Source organism: Pipistrellus hanaki (genome assembly GCF_964339955.1).
Source record: "Pipistrellus hanaki genome assembly, chromosome: 1".
Lineage (NCBI taxonomy): Eukaryota > Metazoa > Chordata > Mammalia > Chiroptera > Vespertilionidae > Pipistrellus > Pipistrellus hanaki.
In genome coordinates this window covers 92,159,260-92,171,561 of record NC_140503.1, presented here as the reverse complement: position 1 = coordinate 92,171,561, position 12,302 = coordinate 92,159,260, and the positions used below count along the sequence as shown (strand labels likewise).

The 12,302-nt window shown below is 41.2% G+C and overlaps 1 protein-coding gene across 5 annotated transcripts in view; it reads left to right on the top strand.

The window, feature by feature from the left end:
- The first annotated feature begins 4,800 nt into the window (after positions 1 to 4,800).
- ARHGAP12 (Rho GTPase activating protein 12) overlaps positions 4,801 to 12,302 on the top strand; it is a 132,021-nt gene continuing 124,519 nt past the window's right edge. For all 5 annotated transcript variants that reach the window (XM_084875880.1, XM_084875879.1, XM_084875877.1 and 2 more), the window contains exon 1: positions 4,801 to 4,961. The gene's annotated coding sequence lies outside the window, so the exon portion shown is untranslated. The remainder of the gene's footprint in view (positions 4,962 to 12,302) is intronic.

Below are 12,302 nucleotides of genomic sequence, written 5' to 3'. Positions count from 1 at the left end.
CCTGGTCACCCAACATGCATATGGCTGGGGTCCCTCAGCCTGGCCTGTGCTCTCTTGCAATCTGGGAGCCCTAGGGGATATCCTTGGGGGAGCGAGCCTAAGCCAGCAGTCAGACATCCTTAGCTCTGCTATGGAGGCTGCTGCACTTGTCAGCCATGAACCCAGCTCAGGCTTCTGGCTGAGCAGCACTTCCACTGTGGGAGTGCACTGACCATGAGGGGGCAGCTCCTGCATTGAGCATCTGTCCCCTGGTGATCAGTGTGCATCATAGCGATTGGTTATTCCATCTTTTGGTAGATTTGCATATTAGCCTTTTATTAGGATTATTAGTTTGAGTTGGCAGTACATGTATAGACTGCAAACCATCTAAATTTTCACATGCTCAGCTAAAAGGGTGATAGGTACCTGTTACTGTGGAGCTGGGGGACTCATCCAAAATCTTCAGGAAAATGATTATGATGGTCAGGTCCATCCTGCACATTTATAGGGTGCCCCCCAAATGTATTCACACACTTTGAATACTTATAAAGGCAGTGTTTATTAAAATTTTATTTTCAAAATTGAGTATCAGCTGCTAAAGTGTGTGTCCATTTTTGGAGGACATCCTGTATATTTTGAAAATCCCACGAAGTCAAATTTGTATTTGAGCTTAGGGCTGCTCAATTTTATTTGAAAATAGGAGAGGTTATCTCCAAGAATTTCCCTAGGGGGATTAACCTGCCCATAGTGGCTCAATTAAGCACTCTTTATTGATTGCCTTCTTTTTCCTCTCATTTCCTCACTCCCATCACCTCCCAAATAAACTTCTTGCACTTTAATCCTTGCCTCAAGGTCAGCTTCTAGAGGAAACCAAACTAAGAAAGAGGTATATTTTTATCTCCTATCTGTATAAATATGTAAAGGTCTATTTCTACTACTTTATAACAAATTTCTTTTCCACTAAGATTTGAAAAAGCTCCACAAAATGTCAACTTTATCATTTACTGACCACCTATCAAATGCAAGGTTTTGGGCTAAGTGTTTTTATTTTCTTTACCCCTCCCCCACCAAATCATGAATTTAAGCAATGTGACTTGCTTGAATGTTTTATCTACTGTATTAAATTACATACATTTATAAAAGTTTTATCTACAAATTTATTTACTGTTGGATACCTTCTAGAACTGCCAGTACAATGTTGACTAGAAGTGGTAAAAGCAGATAACCTTGCCTTATTCCCAAAGTTAAAGAAATATCTTTATTTTTAAATCAAGAAATATTATTTCTGCCGAAACTGGTTTGGCTCAGTGGATAGAGCGTCGGCCTGCAGACTGAAAGGTCCCGGGTTCGATTCCAGTCAAGGGCACGTACCTTGGTTGCGGGCACATCTCCAGTAGGAGGTGTGCAGGAGGCAGCTGATCAATGTTTCTCTCTCATCGATGTTTCTAACTCTCTATCCCTCTCCCTTCCTCTTTGTAAAAAAAATCAATGAAATATATTTTTAAAAAATCCTTAAAGAGATGGTGTCATGTAAATTTGAATGTAAAAGCAGTCTATAATTCCCCTTGAGATTTTTGTAAATTAAGTTCACTAATAAATATAATCAAATACTGAAACATATTAGGCAAAATGATTTCTGGAGCATCTGTGTAACTCACGGAAATGGAGACATTACAAAGTAGGCAGGTGAACAGGTACACATACAGAAACACATGCCTTCAGTGTCCCTGCTCCCCCATATGTTTTCTTGATCTTATAGGAGACCAACAAATGGTCCATGAATCTTATGGTTCATGGATCTTATTTAAAATAGAGGATCTAAGAGGATTTAAAACTCATTCAAGTAAGGCTCTACTGCAAAATAAATGAAAACCGAATGTTTTAATAACAAAGTAGAGATATGAGAAAACTTTTTTTTTTTTTTTTTTTTGTTAATCCTCACCTGAGGATATTTTTCCATTGATTTTTTTTTTTTTTTTTTTTTTTTTTTTAGGGAGAGTGGAAGAGAGAAAGACAAAGAAATATCGGTGTGAGAGAAACACATCAATTGGTTGCTTCCTTCACAAGCTCTGACTAGGGCTTGGGCTGGGAAGAGCCTGCAACCGAGATGTGTGCCCTTGATCGGAATCGAACCCGGGATCCTTTGAAAGATCAGGCCAATGATCTTTCCACTGAAACAAACCAACGAGGGCCAGAAAATTTTTAACTTTTTGAAAATATTTTTTAAGAGGTAAATCATTCTCATTTTTTGAATATCAAAAGTTTAAGTATGAAAACAGTGAAAAGTCTTTCCTATGTCTTCCATCTGCTGATTTCTTATACCTTGACAATTAGTTTGTCCAATTTAATGCATATTCAAGCAATACATTATTTTGCACCATTTTCCTGCCCTTTTTTTCATTTAACAATAAAGAAAAATCTCGGAGATCTTAATATTAAAACATAAGGAACTTTGTCATTTTTGTTAACAGCTACTAGTACATAGCACATATTCAAATGTAGGGCTATATCATAATTTAGTGTCCTATTGAAGGATATTTATGTTGTTCCTAATAATTTGTTATTTTCAGCAATACAAGAAAGACCTTATAATTTCTCATTTGTGAAAATATATCTGTGGGATAAACCACTAGAAGTGAAATCAGAGGTTCAGAGTACATATGCATTTGAAATTTTGATAGATACCGACAAATTCCTGCTTCTCTATAGCATAGTCAAAGCAGTGATGGCAAATATAATTTTATGCTTTTTCATTTAGAAATGCACAAAGAAAAATGGGCTACCTATTAAAGAATTAGGAAGTAGGATAAGTTTATTCAGCAATTTACAGACTACATATTCACTAAAAATACACTCAACAGAAATTTATTGTGTACCTACTGCATGCCAAGTGCTTTTAGGCACTTGAGAAATATAGAACCTCTCTCTCACACACAAATCAAAGTAAAATATCTGATTTTGTGAAGCTTACATTTGAATTGTACATTTTGATACTTTGTAAGTCAATATCCTGAAATTGAACTGTTGAGATCCTGAGCACAGGGGCCAGTCATATGCTACTGTTATTTAAAAACTAACTAGAGTCAATGTTGCATATAATTGTACAGCTTCCCATCAGGTCCTTTTAAAACAACACATTTGGGTGAGAGCTCTTTTTACTTGACTCCATCTGCTGTAGATAGTGATCAGCATACTGTGGGCATTGTGGTATCATCTGAGATTAGATTGTGAAATAGGAAGTAGGGTTACAGGAAGATCAACAAGTATTTACAGACTGTTGCTGAAATCAAGGGTGTCTAATTCAGGTTTGGAGAGTGGGGAAGATAAGTTTACCAGCACATTCCCTCCCATCAGGGCACAGTTTCCTTTTTACAGCCAGTCTGCCTTTGTTTTGGGTTTAGAAAGAGATCACAAAGGATTCTATAAAAAATAGTTTCAGAAGCAAACAGCAGCAATACTCAGTATATGAACAAAAAAATAGAAAGGCAACGGGTTGGAAACAGAGAGACAGAAAAGACCATTGATGCCAAGGCAAGGTTGGTAGCAAGTGCAATTATATGGTCTCGGGCTTATTATAAGTATTTTTCCTTTCTGACAGGAGAATATCCTAAAACTTTAGTCCTCCATTATATTTAATTTTATAAGAATGTGGTAAAGTACAGCTCTTAAAGTCTTGCTGCCAATAGTTCTTTGCAGCCTTTAAAGAACAATTGGGAGTTAAGCTTGTGATAAGAAAGCCAGACACAATAGCATCTTCAAGTATGAGGTGAAGAACAGAAAAGACCTAATTCCAGAGAGTGGCTCTTGAATCATATCTTGGCTGTTCCCCCTAACCCCCATTATTAAAATTTAAAATCTCATCCCGGCACCATAATAGCCACAATCAACAGTTGATTACTGAATGAGTTGTTTCTGAAGTCCTAATACTTATTAATTGGTTTTCAGTTATTTAATTTTATAACTAGAAGAAGGAGCCCTTGAGTTCAGTCAACAAGCTCATTTGATAGCTGAGGTGGAAAAGGGTGAAGTGACAAGGGCAGAAGCCAGGTCTCTTTTTACATTTCCAGTCCTGCAGAACTCTACACAGGATCACCATGAAAAACCCTTAAAGCCTGATTTCTAGATTCGGGGCTGCCACACTGCAAACTGGAATGACTTTGGGGCAATGACATTGCAGCCCCCCGTGAGGCATGGACACAGGGGGCTCCGTGAATGGCTGAATGATGAACGAGTGAGTGGTCTTGCTTCTCCCACCCGACCGTGGAGCACCGCTCCTGGTCCTCAGGGGCCTCCGGAGCCCTGAGCGTGAGCCGCTGGCCGGCGCTCTGCTCCGGCGGCTCCGGCAGAGGACGGCTCCGCAAGGGCCGGGAAATGGACTCGGTGTCTACAGAGTTGCACTTCGTCGTACTGAGGTAGCATGTGGCACTTTCCCCCAGCCGGTTCTGAGGCCCAGAACAATTGACCTCGCTCCGCAGCAGCTCCCAGCCGGCAAGGGCTGAGGACGAGCGCGCAAGGCCCCGCTGCCTTTCCTGGGCTTCATCCCTGCCACCCGCGCGCTCGGCCCGTTTCCCGGCCGCCCTCCCCTCCTTCTCCCCACGATTGTTTCTCAGCGTCTCCCACTGAGTGGTCCCTCCCTCCTCTGTATAGGGTCGCTCCCCCATCGGTCCTTCGACATCCCTCCGCTCCCCACTCCCCACTCCTCCCTCTTCCTTCCTTCCCCTCCTCCCTCCTGTGTCAGCAGAGGCCTGTTCACCTCGCACTGCCCGGGGCATCACGTGACTCTGACCCCGCCCCGCAGTCACGTGAGCCCCGCCCCGCCCACGCGCCGGCGCGCTCCGACGCGCCCTGGAACTTACCCTCCCGCGGCGACTGGTCTTCGGGACCCGCCGGCGCTGTGTGAGCCCCTTCAGGCTCGCTCCGGCCTCCCGCGGCCCCCGAGCCGGGGGAGAGGGCGCCGCCTCCGCCAGGCCGCCGGGTCTTCGGTAAGATGGTGGGCGAGGCCGTCGCGGACGGAGGGCAGGTGGTGGGCCGTGGCACAAAGACGCTCCGGGGTCGCGGTTGCGCCCGCCGAGGGCTGCGGAGTTGGCGGGGGGGGGATGCGTGTGCGGGAGGCCTGTAGGTGCCGAGGTGCCCGCGACGTGAGGTCGGGAGCGCCCCCTGAGGGGTCGGGACGCGGGGGGCAGAGGGGCTGGTGCCAGCCCCGGGCCTGACGTGGGCGAGAGGGTTTAAATGGCTCGGAGTGGCGGCTCCTTTGACCCCCCGGGTTTCCTGGCTTCCTGTGTGAGGGCAGCTCCCGCCCCACCCCCAGGAAGGAGGGTGTCGGGGTGTGTGCTTCTGGTGCGCGCGCACCCGTGTGTGTGTGTGAGTGTGTGTGTGTGTGTGTGTGTGTGTAAGAGTGGCTGGTGCCACCCTCCTTCCTCGCCGCCTGCCCGTAGCTGCTGTCTGTTGTCGGTGTTTAAACCGCCGCCCACCCTGGGAGCCCACCTGGGGACTGTTGACCTCATCCTGGGCGCTTGCATCTTTGCAGTTTTTAGAGGGGCCCCGCCCCTGCTGAATTCGTATTTGCTACTTTCCAACTCCTCTGGGACATATCTTCTCAGAGTCCTTGAATTTAAAACATCCTTTTTACAATCTTGCTGACTTCCTCCCATCTTGGGGTCCTTGATTGCTTTCCAAGACAACTGACCTGTATGTGTTGTACCTTAAGTTATTGTAGACCCTCTGAGAAAAAATGTCCACATCCAGGGAAATTGGTGGGACCCTCAGTTTTAGAGATGTGTGATAGTGTGATATTTTTCTTCTGGTTGCAGCAGCAGGTTTTTTTTTTTTTTTTTTTTTTTTTTAAATATATTTTATTGATTTTTTACAGAGAAGGAGAGAGATAGATAGAAACATTGATGAGAGAGTCATCGATCAGCTGCTTCTTGCACACCCCCTACTGGGGATGTGCCCGCAACCAAGGTACATGCCCTTGACCGGAATCGAACCCGGGACCCTTCATTCCGAAGGCTGACGCTCTATCCACTGAGCCAAACCGGTTTCGGCTGCAGCAGCAGCAGTTTTAAATACAATTGTGAAGGCTGAAAGAGCAAAATTTAAAAAGCATGCCTTTATGGAAGTTCTAATGTCATTCCAAGTGAAGTGTTTGTTGTGGGTAAAGGCTGTTAACACTGCTATTGCTTTATGGGTAAAAATGACACATGGAAGTAGTTTTATTAACCATTTATGCACATATTGCTAAGGGAAGATTATAGTAGAGAAAGGAGAATTAAATGAAGAGTCACTTGGGGTCTGGTTTAGATTCTCCCACTCATTTCTAAAGGTGAGAGCTTGGAAGACTGAATGTTACAATGAAAAGTTGTCAAAAAGTATCTAGTCCTCCCCTGTTATTCTCTTTCATACTTAACGTTGGGAAATGGTGGCCTAAAGATGTATTTGTTTGCCCATGTTCGGTGGTCTTTACTTGATCTGTAAGAGGGTGTATTAAAGAATGGGTCATCTTACTGTACCTTTTCTGGTCTGGCTGTTGTATTTTTCTTTCTCTTTGTTTTAAAAATGCTCCTGGAAACGTTTCAGAGCATGAATTAGGGAGCCCAAAGCAGTGCAACAGATTGTGTATGTGTGTTTGTATGTATGTATATGCCCCAGTCTTGTTTATACTATATTAATCATAGTAGTTGGAGAAAGTTATTCACTGTTAATTTCATTAGTAGTTGTCCATGTATAGTCAATATTTTACGTAACTTTATATATATACTAGAGGCCTGTTGCATGATAATTCCTGCAAGAATAGGCCTTCTTTCCCCTGGCTTTGCTCCCAGCCATTCAGAAGCCTGTAAGTCCTTGCTCCCAGTGGAGCACCACTTCTGTAGCTTCCTCCCCTGGCGCACCGCGCCCCCCCCCCGCCCCCCCCGCCCCCTCCGCCCCCTCCGCCCCCCCCCCCCCGCAATAGCAGGCATCCCAGCCCGCTGGACCTGCATATGCAAATTAACCCATCATATTTGTCTGGTTAATTTGCATACTTACTCCTGATTGGGTGTGGGTGTAGTGGAGGTACGGTCAGTTTACATGTTTGTCTATTATTAGCTAAGAGAAACGCGCGTGCTTAATCCTCACCTGAGAACAATTTTCCATTGATTTTTTTTTTTTTTTTTTTTTTTTTTTTTTTTTTTTTTTTTAGAGAGAGAGTGGAAGAGAGGTGGGAGAGACACATCCATTGGTTGCCTTCCGGCCAGGGATGGGGTGGGGATCCAGTTACTACCTGCCCTTGACGCCTTTGACTGGAATGGAACCCAGGATCCTTCAGGATGCTCTACCCAAACGCGCTAGGGCATCTAACTTTAAATTATTTTTACTTACTACACCAGTTGTTGTAAGGTTCAAGTGATAATAGCAAATGCTGTAGAAAAACAACATATTATTTGTAGTTAATCACTTGGGTTTTCTTCCATTAATTAGAAAGTATCTGTTGAGTGCTTTTTGTAAAAGATAAATAAAAAGTGGGCTTAAAATATTTAAGTACTTTAAGTTATGTAGTTGACATTTCCAAGAACAAAAGGCTAATAAAAATTTTAAGTTGACCAAAACAATGAATATAGTGATGTGTAAAATTATTAAATGATAGTACTAATATTTTGCTTATCTGAGAAAATTTGTACTATGAAAAGCTTAAGGCAAATCTCCCTAAAACAGGTGTTATAATTTTATAATAAGTAGTGGGAGAGGAAAGTGGATTTAAACTTTTATAACAGTTTTAGTTATATGATGCAAAAATTTCATATGTGCACTATTTTGTGGAATGAATCAGATGTGAAAAGGTATGATGGTACCACATGGCATCATTGTACCTCAAATTCTGCTTTTTAAATTATGCTATTTTGAGGAACCCATTGGGCCATTATCTTTGTGGTTTTTCTTTTCTTCAATTGTTAAATGGTCTAATTATGCCACATCCTCATTTGTGGATGGCTTGGCAATGATTTGGCTATTTTCCTATTACTATTATTTTTATTGACTTTATTGACTGATTAAATATCCTGCAGTTTCATTTTGCTGTTGATAAAGCTTTTTCTTGGAACAGAACTGTCAAATGCTGACATCTCTAAATGCTTCTCAGACTTGAATGTGTATGGGAATCATCTGAACTCTAACAAGCCCCCAGGTGATAATTTATGCTGCTCTTCTGCCCAGAACACAGATCACTGCTATCCAATAGAAATAAATGCCAGTCGCCTGTGTAAGTTTGATTTAGTAGCTAAATGATAAAAGTAAAGGGGGGGGGGAATCCCCAAGTGAAGTAAATTTATCATTTTATCATGTAATCAATATGAACTTATTCATGATTTTTTTATACATTTCTTTTTTTAACTAGTAAGTCTTCGAAATCCCATGTGTTGTTGACAGCACATCTAGTTTGGATTGGTCACACATCAAATGCTCAATAACCACATTTGGCTAATTGCTGCTGTATTGAACAGCATAGGCCTGGAGTCTAGACTCTAGATCAATGCTATTTTAAGTGTATTTTTTTTTATTTTTATTGGCCCCATGAGCAACCTTTGGGAATTTGTTAGAAATGTAAATTTTGGGTCCCTATCTCTTACCTCCTCCCTTTAGAATATCTGAGTTTCAGTAACTTGTGTTTTGAAAGTTACAGGATATACTACACAATGTGTATGTGGTATTCTGAATGGGATCCTACAACAGAAAAAATTTAATAGGGAAGAACTAAGGAAATCTGAATAAAGTATCAACATTATTATCAATCATCATTGAATAAGACAAATACACCATACCAATATGTATGGAAATTTGTAGGGAAAATTGTGGACAGGATATATGGGAACTCTCTGTACTGTCTTTGCAATATTTCTGTAAATTTGAAACATCAAAAATAAGTTTTTTTTGTTGTTTGTTTTTTAAGCAGCTCTCTAGGAGATGTGATTGTTCACTAAAATTTTGAGGAGCAGTGATCTAAATCACTAATATGACCTATACTAACTGCAGCTTGGGTGGGCAGAATAAAGGGTAGTATTAGGTTTGGTAGGGTAATAATACCAGTATTTTTGTAATAAGAGCTAAAACTTATAAAGCACTTACTATGTGCCAGGCATTATGCCATGTACTTTACATATATCCACAGTAATTCTCCCAGTATGTGGACTGTCCTATTAATAAGCTTTGTTTTATAAATGGAAAAAACAAAACAAAACTGATGCTGAGAGAGGTTCAGTGACTCAGGTCACATAGCTAGCAAGAGGCAGAAGCAGGGATTTTTGAGGAGGGACTAATTTTACTAGTATCATCCATCAGTTCATGTGTGAGTATTTTTCTACTCTCATAAATTTTGCTTCTTTGAGTAAGCAACAATTAGTGTGGATATTTTGTATCATTTCTTGTAGTTTACAAAGTACCTTTTCTCTTTTCATTCTCACAAGGATCTTTTGAGGTTTGTATTTTTTTCCTTAGTTTTTCAAATAAGATAGGATGCTCAGGACCTGAGAGCTGATAGATGGCAAATCCTAGATATAAGTTTCAGGCCTCTAACACTAAGCTGTTCTTTTTCTCTTTACTGAAGGAGAATTTAGAATACATTATGAAGTTAAAGGGATATCTTTAAAAAATTGCTGAAAATAACCTGTATTTTGCTAAGTGTTAGTGGTTTTTTTAAAAATTCAGTTTTATTGAGGTATAAAGTATACACTAAAATACATTAACACTCAGCAATTTAAAGACTAGATACATACACCAGGATGGATTAGACTCAGGCATTATTTTAACTGAAACAAGCCAGATATAGAAGGCTACACAATGTATGATTTCTGAATACTTTTGTGTCACAACTTTACTTCCATGAGTAAACAGTGTTTAGGGTGATATTCTCTATCAAGATTTTGTTTGCTTTTTTCACATTTTCTCTTTGCATTTTCACAAGGATTTTTTGAGATTTGTATTGTTTCCTGTTTTACAAATGGATGTATCACAATTTATTTAGGCATTCACCAGATGATTTGTTTCTAATTTATGATTCTTATGAATAAAGCTGTAATGACTGTCCATGTATGGCCTTTGCATGGACTTACTTTTTTTTTCCCTCTTGGGTAAACACCTAGAAGAGAAATTGCTTGATTATATGGTAAATGTAGTTTAACTTTATAAGAAACTAGGGGCCCAGTGTATGAATTTGTGCACCTTGAAAGGAACTGTGGGCCGCAAGGCTTCGGTGGGCACAGGGGCAGGTCTTACCCATCCTCCGTGACCCCACCCAGCCCCTCCCACTGTGGTCCCAGTCCCATCTGTGGGCAGCCCTGCTCCCACTGTTCCACTTGCATCTGCTAATGGTCAGAGTGATTGTGGCCAGTGCCAGCAATCGCTGTGAGTGGTGGCTGCTGCCCTGATAGGCCTTCAGGAGCAGGGGGAGGTGGAGAAGCCCTCAGAGATGAGGGGGCTGGCATCCACAGCTCAGACCTGCTGATGGCGCTGGCAGCAGGTGTGAGCGGGGCTATTGCCGGCAGTGGGAGCATGTGGCAGCTCTGATGCCAGCGGTGGGTGCAAGAAGCAACTGCTAGCCCTGATCACTCCTCAGGAGCAGGGGGAGATGGAGAACCCCTGAGGGGTGATTGGGGCTGGCAGCTGCTGCTTGCACCCACTGACAGTGCTGAGCGATTGGGGCCAGAGCCAGGCACCGGCAGTAGGTGCAAGCAAGGCCAGTGCCAGCAGCAAGTGCGAACACCAGGTTGGACTGTGGTGTGCGGGCGCAAAGAATTTTCAGTAACCGCCAGAGGCTTTGCCCCGAAGACAGCAATTGGTGCTCTGCCTTGGACTGGTGCTCCCTCACCTGCTCCACCATCCTGCTGTTGCTAACGCCCACCACGTTCCACACTCTGCTGCCTGCTGCCCACACCTGCCATGTTCTGCGCGCGCCCGCTGGTGGTCAGCACACATCATAGCGAATGGTTGTTCTGTTCCACTGTTCGATCTATTTGCATATTAGGGTTTTATACATATATATATATATATATATATTATATATATATATATATATATATATATATATATATATATATATATATATATAGATTGCCCAGATGTTTTCTAAAGTGGTTGTATCATTCTAACTACATTTCTACCAAGGAATTAGAGTTTCAGTTGGTGTTCTCCTTACCAAAATACAAAGACAGGTTATTTTCAGCAAATTTTTAAAGATATCCCTTTAACTTCAAAATGTATTCTAAATTCTCCTTCAGTAATGGGAAAAAGAACAGAGCCTGAAACTTATATCTAGGATTTGTCATCTATCAGCTCTCAGGCCCTGAGCATCCTGACTTATTTGAAAAAAAAGGAAAAAAATACAAACCTCAAAAGATCCTTGTGAGAATGAAAAGAGAAAAAGTACTTTATAAACTACAAGAAATGGTACAAAATATCCACACTAATTGTTGCTTACTCAAAGAAGCAAAATTTATGAGAGTAGAAAAATGCTCACACATGAACTGATGGATGATACTAGTAAAATTAGTCCCTCCTCAAAAATCCCTGCTTCTGCCTCTTGCTAGCTATGTGACCTGAGTCACTGAACCTCTCTCATTATCAATTCCCCCCCCCTCATTTATAAAACAAAGCTTATTAATAGGACAGTCCACATACCAGGAGAATTAGAGTAGGTATGTGTAAAGCAAATAAGTACTTTATAAGTTTTAGCTCTTATTACAAAAATACTGTTATTACCCAATCAGACCTAACACCATTCTAGTAGACGGGTAGTGATATCTGGAAATTTTCATTTTCGTTATTAGGTTTTTGTTTCACAGCTTTATTGAGGTATAACTGCTATATAATTAACTGTGTAATTTGATGATTTTTTTATGTGTGTATATACCTGTGAGCTATGTACCATTATCACCATTATTAAGATGAACATATTTATCACCTCCCCACACACACAAATTTTCTTGACCCTCTTTGTAATTCGTTGCCCTTGTTCCCTGGTGATATTTCATCTGCTTTCTGTCACTATAGATTAGTTTGTATTTTCTAGAATTTTATGCAAATAAAATCTTCAGTGCACTGTTGTTTGGATTTCTTTCAGCAAAATTGTTTTGAGATTCATCTAGTTTTTTTTTTTTTTTTTTCATTCCTTTTTCTGATAGACCCATGTGTGGATATACTGCAGTTAGTTTATCCACCTACATTTTTGTTGTGCTCATTAAGCTTAGTTGATTTCTTTAGCGGAGGCCTGTTCAGGGATTTTTAATTTTAAATAAGTACTTCTAAAACTGCTTGGAAGATTTAGTATCAAGAATCAGTGTTTAAATTGTGGTATT